Source organism: Sceloporus occidentalis, unplaced genomic scaffold (assembly GCF_023333645.1).
Source record: "Sceloporus occidentalis isolate IW3139 unplaced genomic scaffold, rSceOcc1.0.p SCAF_2, whole genome shotgun sequence".
NCBI lineage: Eukaryota > Metazoa > Chordata > Lepidosauria > Squamata > Phrynosomatidae > Sceloporus > Sceloporus occidentalis.
This window is the reverse complement of record NW_028316982.1, coordinates 84,716,937-84,726,661: the sequence shown is the minus strand read 5'-3', so window position 1 is coordinate 84,726,661 and position 9,725 is coordinate 84,716,937.

Genomic DNA, 9,725 nt, shown 5'->3' with positions numbered 1-9,725 from the left:
GCAAATTATCAAGGTCACAAAACAGCATTAACTTGTATATCTTCTCCACCTTTCCTCTTTTTTACTCTTTATGTCAAACTGGAAGCCTATAGCAAAGGTTATCCCCCTATTTTTTTTCCCTTTTGCATAGTCTTCATGCAATATTCAATACAATAAGTGTGTTTATTAAAGTCATACTTTAATAAGCCTAAGTTGGAGTTTAAGAATGGTATGTAAATTGGGTGTTTGTTCGAAGCAAATGAAAACAGTGAAGTTTACTATAAATTATAAATAAAACACTCCACACTATCAAACGTAAAGAAAACCTTTTCTGAGATAGGAAGGCAGCCAGTGAATAAGGAGAGCAACTCTTTGCCCTGTTGACTCCTTAATTGAATTTCTCTATACTTTTATAGCTTGCCTACCCAGAAAAAGAGTGGCAAATGTCTGCGCTCTCATAAGGAAGACCCCAATTTGGGAGCAGACAAGTTGCTTCAGGGCTGGTAGAGAAGTGAAAACTGCAAAGGTAAGATGCAAAGTGCCAGGGGGAAACTCAACTGCTCACTTCTGTAGCATCCCTGCAGAGTTGAAGTGTGCAATTTCAGCACCGAATGAAGCCGTCCTGACACACTGCAAGGTAGAAGTAAGAATTAGATGAAAGCGCAAAAAGATAGAAAACTGCTGATAGAGGGTGAGGCACACAAAAGCAACAGAAAAAGAAATGGACAGATAACCCCATTGGCTTCTCCGAGGCTGGCAGTATTTGCTGTTTAGACAGAAATGCTAACCCATGCACGTTTTGCCTGATGGGGTTATATCTGTAAGATAGTGTGTGTGAAGGCCAAAGCTCACTTGGAAGGAACTCTTTGTGTGGAACTGATTTAAAAAAACAAAAACAGATGGCTAAACTCAGACCCTTTAATCTAGAAGCTCATCCCCACAAACTGTGGGGTACATGGTTATCCTATTTCCTTCAATAGTTATCCTCTTGAAGGAAAAGAAAACACTCTGTATATGCTCCAGAGTACTCTCTGCCTTCATGTGTGGGGAAAGTTTTTTTGGACCAAAGGTCAGCCAGGTTTCACTTCTGATTTTCACAAACAAGCATGCCCAGCCAAACTGCCTTAACTGAAGTATATTTTCAAATCTGATTCCTTCTAGGTTGGTATGAGAATTTGTGGATAATCTTAAAATAGACAACAAAGGAAAGTCAGTCTTGACAATGTCACTATTTCATTTGATTTAAGGATAGGAAAAATGCAACATTTCCACTGTTCCTCCTAAGTTAAGCATCCTATCTGAAGATGACTCTGGATGCATAACAAGCACAATGATTCAAGATGCAAAAGAAAACAGTTAGGCCATGCATCCTCGTAAAAAAATAGCAAGTGGAAACTGAGGGCATAGGAAGGGGAGGACCACACATACTCCTGGTATAGACACTGAGGAGTGTTCTCCTCCATCATCACAACTCCTATCATTGTTATTATCTAGTCCAATAATGAAACAGGGAATCACCAGCAGTACACGTTTCTTTAGATTAGGATGATTGCAATGAATATACACCCACATAAAAATGCACGTATCGACATACGTGGGACCAACAATAATCTAAGATCACTACAATATCTACCAGTTTTTGCACTGGTTGTCTGGACAGTGGCTTTGTATTCTACACTGGCTTTAGTCAAGTCATTGTGCCTTCTATCTGTATTGGGAAGCTACTATTCTTTATCTAGATTCCAGATTCATGTAGATTCACTTACTGATTTTTCTAGAAAACAGTTTGCAACTTAGCAGTATGTAAAATTAGTAGACATTTTTTTTTAGCTTGGATACCTATTTTGTAATTCATTTACAAATAAGAAGCAAAGCTAGACAGTAAATAATGTGTAAAGCTACTAAGTAGAGCCAGCTCGGTTTAGTGGTGTGAGTATCGGACTACAGCTCTGGAGACCAGGGCTTGATTCCCAGCTCAGCCATGAAACCCACTGGGTGACCTTGGGCAAGTCACATGCTCTCAGCCTCAGGAGAAGGCAATGGCAAACCTCCTCTGAACAAATCTTGCCAAGAAAACTCCATGATAGGGTCACCATAAGTCAGAAATGACTTGAGGACACACAAAACACACACAAAGCTACTAAAACATATATAATGAGAGCAAGAAGTAATAACTTTACTTAACAACTTTTGTTGCAGAAACCTGCCTCAATCTGATTGGAGAGGTGTAAGGAAGGATCTAATTAGGGTTTTGTAAATTAGCTCAAATTGCTGAGAGGAGGAATTATCCCACGAGTCCGGCTCCCAAATTTGTATACCAAAGAACCAAATTATCCCTAAGAAATAGTGCAGAGACAGGCTTCTTCAGTTAAATCTAATTTTTATTAAAAGGGAAAATCACACAGCAACACAGACACACACACACTCCTGGCCCAGTCATTGGTGGGATACAGACCGCCGCTTTGCGGCGGTCTCCCGCCGGCGCCATTTGCTCCGCGAGGGAGCCGCAGCAGCCAAACCGCGCGGCTCCCGCACAGAGCAAAAAAGAAGCTCCATTTCGGAGCTTCTTTTTGCGGCGCCTTTATGACGTCGCGAGGCGCCGCTGGCGCATTCGCCACGTCATAGGCGCCGCGACACGTCTGGACGCTATGCATCCAGTACGTAAACATGGCGGCCCCCATGTGGAAGGGGCGCCGCCATGTTGTACGTATTCTATACGTACTAGGGTTAGGGGTGTGTGGAAGCACCGCCCCTTCCTAACCCTAGTACGTATAGAAGACGTACTATATAGTGGTTTGTATCCCGCCATTGACTCCTAGGACTGAGTCCCATCCACATCTTACTGCAATGGATTCCCGGAGAAGCCTACTGGAGTAAGTATAGCCTTAGTACTGCCTCGAACTATTCCCTATTTCCACTCTTGATTTCCTGAACCTTGTGTTAGTTTTAACTAAGGGCTTATCTACATGGGCCAAATAAAATGATCTCATCTCGTCTTCACACTGAGCAGTCCAGATGACATACAGGATTATTTGCACCAAATTCAGGCCTTTTCATCACCTTGGGGCTTTAGCCATTTGACTCAGATGAATTTAGCAATGTGTTGACTCGCCGTTCAACAATTGATTTAATAGGTCTGCTCTGTTGGGACTAACTAACAGGATTCCAGTCATACTGCTATACATTCATCAATGCCTTTGGTGTACCATGTTATGCACTGAGATCCCCAAAACAGCCACTAAGGTTAGCTACTAAGAAACAATAAGCAGACAAACTAACAGACACACAGTCAGTTTTACAATGACAGTATTCAGCAGCAGCATGTAGTGCATGTAGTGCAATCACCCTGGAACTATGTAAGTATAGATTTACTTCTCTCTCTCTCTCTCTCTCTCTATATATATATATATATATATATATATAGAGAGAGAGAGAGAGAGAGAGAAAAGTGCAGTAGTAGTGGCAGGTATAGTAGAGCCCATCACTGGAATTTGTTACCAATTATTCTAGTCTTTAAGATCAAGAAAGTCTGCTAATGATAAGCCAACACAGAGTCCTGTGGACAATCTTTAAGAATAAAAGATTTATTATAGCATGAGCTTTGGTGGGCATAATTCTTAGAAGAATGGAATATAGTCTCTACACTTCAAAAAATAAAAAAAGATGTAATCGCATTTGGAAATCAGAAGTTTACACCTGGCCAAGAATAATAGCAAAAAGCAAGTATACTGTCAAACACAGGCACAATTATTTTCTGTGTATAATTCTCCCTTTCTAATATATGAATGGTCGCAATGGGAAACCCCTTTAAATAACTTGAAACAGTCTACCTCTGAAGTGGCAAAGAGACATTTTGCTGTACTGAACTTCACATATGAAAGGAACACATGCTGCTGTCTTTCTAAGCAGACATGGAAACTATAAAACAAAAATAAGGTATAGAGAACCAGGCAACAAATAAGAATCTAACTTGAACTTCACTCAAAGGTGCTGTGTCAATTCATGGGCCAAGATGGCTCTTGCGCCTTTTTTATTGGAACTACCTGCATTTAGTAGGCTCTGAATTACAAAACAAACATAAGCATTCAGATAAAATCACCCCAAATTGCCTCTAGATGTCCACTTGTCGTTCCCAGGGGTCTTCAGGAGATAAGATTTCCCCTTAAAGTCATCAAGAGTTTTACAAACATCGAGGGAAAATATGTTGCTCTTGTCATGTCCTACAATTATTTTTCTCACTCTTAGAAATCACCCCAGACCCATTTTGAGGCCCATTTCAGGATCCCAGACAGGAACTGTCAAACTGTGGGTCCTTATATGAACTTCATCACTACACAGAGATAACAGCCCATGGAGTCAAATGGAAAACCTGTAATTGCCTGTCTCTCCCTCCATTAAGATTAAAAAGTTTCATCTATAGCCATTTGCAAGTCCTAACTAGGGGAAATCTATTGAAAGGGCAATTTGAGAAGTATCCTTCAAACCACTTGGTCTACTTTAATTGAGACTAGCTATTGGATGTAGCCCACTATCTTTACTGGAGTTTCCCCCTCCCTCTGTCTCTCCTGTTTTCTCAACAGATGGATGTCTGTTATCATAACTTTGGTAAACAGGACTTCTAGCTTTTCCTTCTTCTGCAGTGTTGCAATTTCGTGATCTGGACAATGGTACTGTTTGTTCCTCTTCTTCTGGGAGTGGGGAAGGAAGAGGATGGGGATCTTTGGTCATTTTCAGTCAATGCTTATAGAACTGAACTAACTTTTTCCTCTCTATTCCTGCTATTGAAATTTTCATTTACTGTCTCATTGTTGCCCCCCCCCCCCAATTGGTATCCTTCTTCTTGGTCTTTTGGCATCTACCCTTAAGGCTGTGTACTCCTTCCTAAACATTGCTGCTCCCGTGATATGTTTTTGCACTTTGTTCAGCCCATGTTGTTTGTTTCTACTCCATTGGCCTCCCCACTCTTCTTGTCTTCACTTTGAAGTTCATGTACTTACTTTCCAGCGTCTCTGTGGTCTTTGCAGTACCTGTCTTCTTTCTCTGTACTTTCCCCCTGACCCTAAGATTATCCTGTTTTCCACACTTATCTCTCTCTCTCTCTTTTCTTTTTTCACCTAGCAACTTTCTATTCCTGGAATGCCCTTATGTCCAACTCTCTTCCTTGGCTTTTATATTCAAGCTCCCTCTTGTCACAAGCCTGTCTGGATGCTAAGATCTTCAGGAAAGACCCTATTGAGAATACCATTGCCTGCAGAGGTCCACCTGACAGGCAGATAGACAGAAGAGGGCTTTCTCTTGTGTTGCTCCTGGTTTGGGGAATGCACTCTCCTCAGACCTGTGATAGTCCCCTCTCTACTTTTAAGAAAGGCATCAGGACATAGTTCTTCAAATTAGCCTTTTGGAGTGTTTTAGTCTAGTCTTGATTTTCATGGCTTCATTGTTTAAATTGCTTTCTAGTAATTATTTTTATCTTTATTATTCGATTTGTTTTCAATTAAGTTGTTAAGTGCATTGAACAGTTTCTTTTTTTGTTTGTCAGCAGGAGGAAAAGCAAGTGAGGAAGAGGAAGAAGGAGAAGGAGATGGAAGAATCTTGGCTGATTCTGGCTGGTCCTTAGGTTCTTTACATTTAGAGTACATTTATGTTACTTTTACTGTACATGATATTACAGTTACATTTAGATTGCAAACCTATGATCAAAGTGTTTTAATTGATGGAGCAAAATTTAGGTATGTTGTTGTTGAATTGGAACAAGATGCAGTCAAATGACAATGGCTCTCCTGGAGTATGTCATATTTGTTCCATACCTTTCATGTATATTGTTTTCTATCACTATGGAACACAGAGCACTTTGTTGTGAAATACATTATCTTCATGGATAATGTCATCACAGCGATCATCAAAAAGTTTCAGCAGTTTGACCAGATAAGACCTGGTTCCAATGAGAGAGAACCCAGGAAGTTTTGGGTAAGTACATATAATCAACACAATTTTCTCAAGTACTGTTTACTGGGCCCCAGACTGCCTTGTTTGAACAACTACATACACATAGACTATACATGTGTATACCACACATACAGTATATTTGTTGCTCTTGTTTGCCTTCAAGTCATTCTGCTTATGGTAACTCTAAGGCAAACCTATCATGGGTTTGTTTCTGGTTTTTTGCAAGTTGCTTCAGAGGGGATTTGCCATCGCCATCCTCTGAAGCTCTTGTGTGACCGGTCCAAGGTCAACTATGGGTTTACATGGTTGAGTTGAGATTCAAACCTTGGTCTCCAGAGTCATAGTCCAACGCGCAAACCACTACACCATGCTAGCGTATATATACCAGGTCCAAAATGAAACTTGTCTCAGGGAATGCAAAGCAATAGTCATTGCAGAGAAAGACTAAAAACAATGCAAGAGTGGATTCAAATACCACAGTTATTAATTATAACCATTGAGAATTCCTGGTCATCTTATACAATGATCAGTCATCTATATTTTATTAACTAAACAATGATATGCATGTTTACTTAGAAATATACCCCCCTGTGCTCAGTGGGAGATAGCAGACTAGTATAATAAATAATAAAATAAAATAAAAATTTTATTTGTATACCGCCCTTCCAATGATCAGGGCGGTGAACAACAAGTTAATAATACAGTATAAAACAATACATATTAAAATACAGTACACTACGCAACACTACTAAAAACAGAATAAACCCCATCAGCCAGCAACCCTTGCTGTCGGAGGGGGGAGGGCTAGCTGGAACTTGATTCAGGGAATGCTAATTTGAATAGGAAGGTTTTTAGCTCCCTCCTAAACTGGGCCAGGGAGGTGGCCGAGCGGAGCTCTATGGGCAGCGTATTCCAGAGGGCCGGGGCGGCGATGGAATATGACCTCCTCGTTGTGGAGGCTAGTCTGGCCCCTGGAACCCTCAGTAATTGCTGCCCAGATGTTCTGAGGGTGCGGGGCGGAATGTATGGAGAGAGGCGGTTCTCCAGGTATCCTGGGCCCAGGCCATGTATACTGTGATACATAGTTTGGTTATGGTTGCTGTTATTGTTGTTGCACTTTCAAGTTGTTTATGCTTTATAGCGACCCTACGGCAAACTTATCATGGGGTTTTCTTGGCAAGATTTGTTCAAAGGAGGTTTGCCATTGGCTTCCCTTGAGGCTGAGAAAGTGTGACTTGCCCTTGGTTACCCAGTGGGTTTCACGGCCAAGCTGGGAGTTTAGCTCCTTTTAATCTCAACGGAGCCCTGGTGGCTCAGTGGTTAAATGCCTTTACTGCAGCCACTCACTCAAAACCACAAGGTTGCAAGTTCAATACCAGTGAAAGGGCTCAAGCTTGACTCAGGCTTGCATCCTTCCGAGGAGGTTGCTAAAATGAGTGCCCAGATTGTTGGGGGCAAATTCGCTTACAGTTGTAAACTGCTTAGACACTGTTAATTCAGTATGAAGCGGTATATAAATGAAGCTTGTTTTGTTTGTTTAATCTACTCTGTTGTTTCCAAAATGTTTGGAAAGTTCAGCTGAGAATGTGATCAAAATACTGATTAGAACTACTGTGGTAGCTGTGTATGGTCTGAAACACATTGTAGATATAATCCAGGGGATTCTGGGAACTGTAGTTTTGCAAAACATTTAGCATTCTTTGGTAGAGAGCTCTGATGCCACAATAAACTAGAGAATCATGGAATCATAGAGTTGGAAGAGACCACAAGGGCCATCCAGTCCAACCCCTTGCCATGCAGGAACTCTCAATCAAATTATACCTGACAGATGGCCATCCAGCCTGGCCATATGGAAACTATAATTTCCAGGATTCCCTAGCACTGAGCCAGGGCAGTTAAGGGGTCTCAATTTGGATTATTTATGCGGTGTGTTTTGGACCTAGGACTCTCTTAAGAAAAACAGCTTCATTGACTGATGCTTTGTTTCAGGACCCAATGCAGTCATATAAATCTTTATACACCTGGGGAAAGGCCATGTTCTTCCATAGAAGCCTGCCCAGGACTTAAGGCCTTCTGGGCAGGTCCACCACCAGAGTCACCTTTGGTGAATATGTGAGAGAAGTAGCTGCTCCCAAACTCTGGAGCTCTCTGCCGGCAGCCAAAGGCATTTTTATTTAAAGAAGAATTTTGAATTGAAGCTGTTATTTAACGTAAGAAGGATTTTAACAAATCTGATGCTGCTTGGTTCTTTTCAAATGTTGCATTTTTTTAAAAAATTATATTCACTGAGATGTTTTTGTGGATATTGTAGTACTGTAGTTTCTGCCTCAAGTGCCATTTTCTTGGCAGAAAGGCAGAAGGAAGGAAGGAAGGAAGGGCCTGTTCCATAGTAACATGGCTTAGGATTTGAACCTCCAATTGTGTTTAAATTGTCTAGTGCTGATATGTACAGATAATGCTGTCCTAGATAGGCCTACTGTTAGTAAATCCTTGGGCTGCGTCCACCCTGCAGAAATGATCCAGTTTGACACCACTTTGACTGCCATGGAGAAATGCTAGGGAATTCTGGGAATTGTAGTTTTGTGAGACATTTTAAGCTTATCTGAAAAGTGAGTCCCACTCCCATGATTTCCCATGGGACCCACTCTCAAGTAAGTTAATGTAGACCAAAGAAGCCTTCTCTCATATATATAATGTAAGTTGTAGTGCCATACTTTCTTCCTTCAGGGTAAGCCCTAGTGAAATCACTAGGGCTGCCTCCATACTGCAGAAATAATCCAGTTTGATGCGGCTTTAACTTGCCACGGCTCAGTGTTAGGGAATTCTGGGAACTGTAGTTTTGTGAGACGTTTAGCCTTGTCTGTCAAAGCGATCTGGTGCCACAACAGACTACAAATCCCAGGATTCCATACCATCTAGCCGTAGCAAATTAAAGCAGCATCAAAGTGGAATATTTCTGCAGTGTGAAGGCAGCAGCCCTAGTGATTTCACTAGTGCTTACCCTGAAGGAAGAAAGTATGGCACTACAACTTACATTTTTACATTTACATTGATAAAAGGCCAGGTTTCTTATTCCTGGGGGTTAGATTTCCTCTTTCCTCTAGCCACCTCACTAATGATAATAATAATAATAATAATAATAATAATAATAATAATAATAAATAATAATTAAACACTGTGGTGTTAAAGTGTGTGTCCTGTTAAAAAAATATAACACCTGAGAGGATGCTGGTTGTGGAAGGGAGGGAAATGTCATCGACACCTTGGCATCACCTTTTGGGTTTCATTGAGAGCACTGGGAGTTTGTCCTCTCTAAACCCTTTGCTTCACTCAGAACCCACAGTCCAGAAAGTGAACTCTCAGGCTGCATCCACACTGTAGAAATAGCCCGGTTTAGTACCACTTTAACTTGTTGTCTGGCTCAAGGCTATAGAATTCTGGGAGTTGGAGTTTGTTGTGGGATCCAGAGCATTGAATTAATATAATTTATTCATCAGAAGTTGGTTTATTAATTTCATGGGACCTTATTAATAATGTCATGGTTTCTTGTTTTATTTTATTTTTTTAATTTTTTTAATGTAGTTTTTAATTTAATTTTTAATTTTAAGCCAGGGATGTGTGTGTGTGTGTTGTGTTGGAGTTGTGTGCCTTCAAGTCGTTCCGACTTCTGGCAATCCTAAGGCGAACCTATCTTGGGTTTTCCTTGGCAATATATCTATATATCTATCGCTATTGCAGAGGTTTGCCATCACCATCCTCTGAGGCTGAGAGAGTGTGACTTGGCCACGGACTACTCCCAG